The following is a 3,171-nucleotide window of genomic DNA, read 5'->3' as shown; positions in this document are numbered from 1 at the left end:
ATGTGAAGTCGTGGGAGGAGGGGGAAGATGAAGACAGCACTCAGGTTCTGGCAGCAAAGCAGCATCCTGGTATTGCTGAGCTCAGGGAACCCCTGAGCTGAGAAGGAGAGGTTAAAAACTCTGATTTGGCCATGTTGTGGTTGAAAGATTGGTGAGACATTCACGAGATGTCAGAGAGCTCCTCTGAGATATGAATTTGGACAGGGAGAGGAGAGCCCAGAGAGGGGCTGCATGCCTGAGTCATCACCATAGAGATGGTATTTGAGTGTAGCTGCAATGAGATTACCCAGAGACACAGCAAGGAGCACGGACACAGCTCTGTGAGCTCCCAGGGCAATCCAGGCTCCCACAGCAGCCCAGCACCAGCCACAGGTGGCTAAAGCTGGGACACGCTCCAGGCAAGGCTCAGAGCCAAACAGCCACAGCCCTGCCTCACCTCCAGAGGATGACTTGGACCCTCCTACTCAGAAGGAACATCTCTTTTCTGTGTGCTATGTGCTCTCCACACAGGAAATCCAGGTCCCCAAACATCAGACACCAAACTCAAGCACTTCAAAGGGGGCAGAGTCTCACCACTGCTGAAGAGGAGAACCACATGCCCACGCCCCACAGGAGAGCCACAGGGCAGCTCCCACAGCAGTGAAGAGATCTCTGGGGTCAGGGTGAGCCAAAATGAGCTGCTGCAAAGCTCCAAGCTGTGGTCAGTCCTGGAGAGTGTGACCAGGAGGTGGCAGGCTCAACTCGCCCATGGATGGTGGCTCTTCTGCAGGAGAGCCTGGAGACAAAATCCCTCATAATCCCTCAGCCATCAAAGGGAAGCCGGAGAACTGAAGAGCTGGAGGAAGAGGGGGGAAAAAAAGAGACAGTTTGGGCTTCTTTGAAATGCAACCACGACTTGGGAGAGACATTTCTACCACCAAGGCTGATGCCTATGAGGAACTCAGTTGTGATCCATGCCAGGAGCAGCGTGGGGACAATGGCCAGGACTGTTTCTCTCCACTTGTGTTACAGATAACACCCAGGAATCAATGGAGAGGGGGAACAGATCTGCATTTCCAGCTGTCCCTCCCCACCCCCAGCATCCTGGTCCCTGGGAGAGCATTTGAAACATTGCAATCGCTATAATTAGAAGTAACACTCACTTTCCAAGAGGAAACTGTGCAAAAGGTTGATTTCCTCTTTAATGCCATGTCAGATCTGCAGCTCCAGTGGTGAGGGGATTTGCTGAGCAGCAGTCTGTATTGCTAAGAAGAATTATGAGTTTCCTCCATGGGGATTGCTCTCTCCAGGTGCAAGATGCCAGGTCCTAAGGTGCAGAGACTGTGCTGCTCTGTCCAATCCCTCTGCAAAGAGCAGAGGCCAGAGGCATTGCCATTATCATCATCTCATCAATATTATGCATTGCCCCCGAGGCTAATTAACACTGCTGCATTCAGCACTGACTTGGGAATGCCAAAGACTTTGGGAACTTCGCTGCTGGAGCTTTCACCAGAGCTGCAAGTCACAGGCAGGCTCCTCGTGATTCCATACAAGGAAATATTCACAACATACAACAAAAATAGCCTCCATCACTACACGTTATAATCACATCAGGGAGTCTCCAATCTCTGCAGCAATAAATGATGCCCTCTCTCCTCACCCAGAGCACTCTGCAAATACCCATTAACCCTCCCAAAACCCAAGGATGGGCTGCAGGGACTGAGGCACAGACCTCAGCCAGCAAAAAAGCGTGGCAGGGAGTCAGCAGCAACGCCTGGACTGTAGCAAACCCTTTATCTTCTCCCATAATCTCAGTAACACAAGGCAAGTTTAGTTTGCCTTGTCCTTTGCAACCTTTCTGAGACCTTTAGGCCAAAAGAAGCTGCTACATTTTGTCCCCCTTCAGAGTTATTTTTATGCTGAGCCCAGGAACTTGTGATAGATAAAAGCACCTGCAGAAAGGTCATCAGCCACAGCTCAGAATTATTCAGAGATAAAGAAGCTCCCCTTGGCAGAATGTTCTGCTGTTTCAATCTCTCACTATTGGAAAGGTTTTCCTGGTTTCTAGTCTGAACTCATCTGCATTTTGCATCCAGATGTTGATCCTTGCTAAGCCCCATAGAGCTGCCCACTGCACCACAATCAAATCCTTTTGATAAAGGCAAAGGGCACTGTGATCTCTCAGAAAGACACCAGACTGGAAATGCTCCTTCAGCCATGAGGATGGAGCCTTAAGAATTTCTGTGATGAACTTTCTTGCTCAGATATCCCTGCCCCTCATTTTAATTCACCAAATAAACTCAGATTCTCTTTCCAACTACCACTGACACAAAGGGCATTTCAGCCAGCCCCAAAATTATTTCCTTTAGACTGAGTTAGGCTCAGTTCTTTGATTTAAAAAATATCTTAAAAATAATATTCCCAAACTTTTTCAGACCAGTAACCAGACAACATTTTTTCCACTCTTTAAATCCAGCCTCAGAAGTGAGATGTGCCATCCCTGAGTCGTTTGTCACCTTTACCCTCCTCTGTACTGCCAGAATTAGACACATGTGTGTGTCAGCCCAAGCTGCTGATCCCTCCTGCCTCCCCAAAAAACATCTGCAGGGCTGTCAGTGGGTTCTCCAGGAGCTGTGGCTCCCATACAAGGCAACTGGTCCCTGGCCAATGAAGGGCAGCTGGAAAGGCCTGACCAAGTAAGAGATTGACTTGGCTGAGCATCATTTAATTCTCTACAGGGGGGACTAAATACACCCAGGTCACCTAAAAAAGTGAAATATCACATCTCACTTGTTTCCAAAGGGTGATGTAGTTTCTGTGTCATGCTTGTTCCCAAACAAGCAGAGAAGAAACTGTATCTAGTGGTGAGCTGAATGCCTTCCTCCTCCCACTGACTTCAGGGGGAGGAATGCCTTGGATGGATAAACTCCTCCACCAGACCTGCAGGTACCTTCCCCATGCAGCAAACCTAAATCTCCAATCTAGGCAGGTCCAGGCTGCTCTGCAGCAAGGCTGAGCATCAGCACCTGCCCAGGGAAGCTGTGGCTGCCCCATCCCTGGAAATGTCCAAGGCCATGTTAGACAGGGCTTGGAGCAACCTGGGGTGGTGGAAGGTGTCCCTGCCCATGTCAGTTCAACACAAATCAGTGTTTGATTCTGTGATTCCATGATCAGCATCAGCCCATCCCCATT

This window comes from Parus major, chromosome 20 (assembly GCF_001522545.3).
Source record: "Parus major isolate Abel chromosome 20, Parus_major1.1, whole genome shotgun sequence".
In the NCBI taxonomy this organism is placed as follows: domain Eukaryota; kingdom Metazoa; phylum Chordata; class Aves; order Passeriformes; family Paridae; genus Parus; species Parus major.
This window is presented reverse-complemented; position numbering follows the sequence as displayed.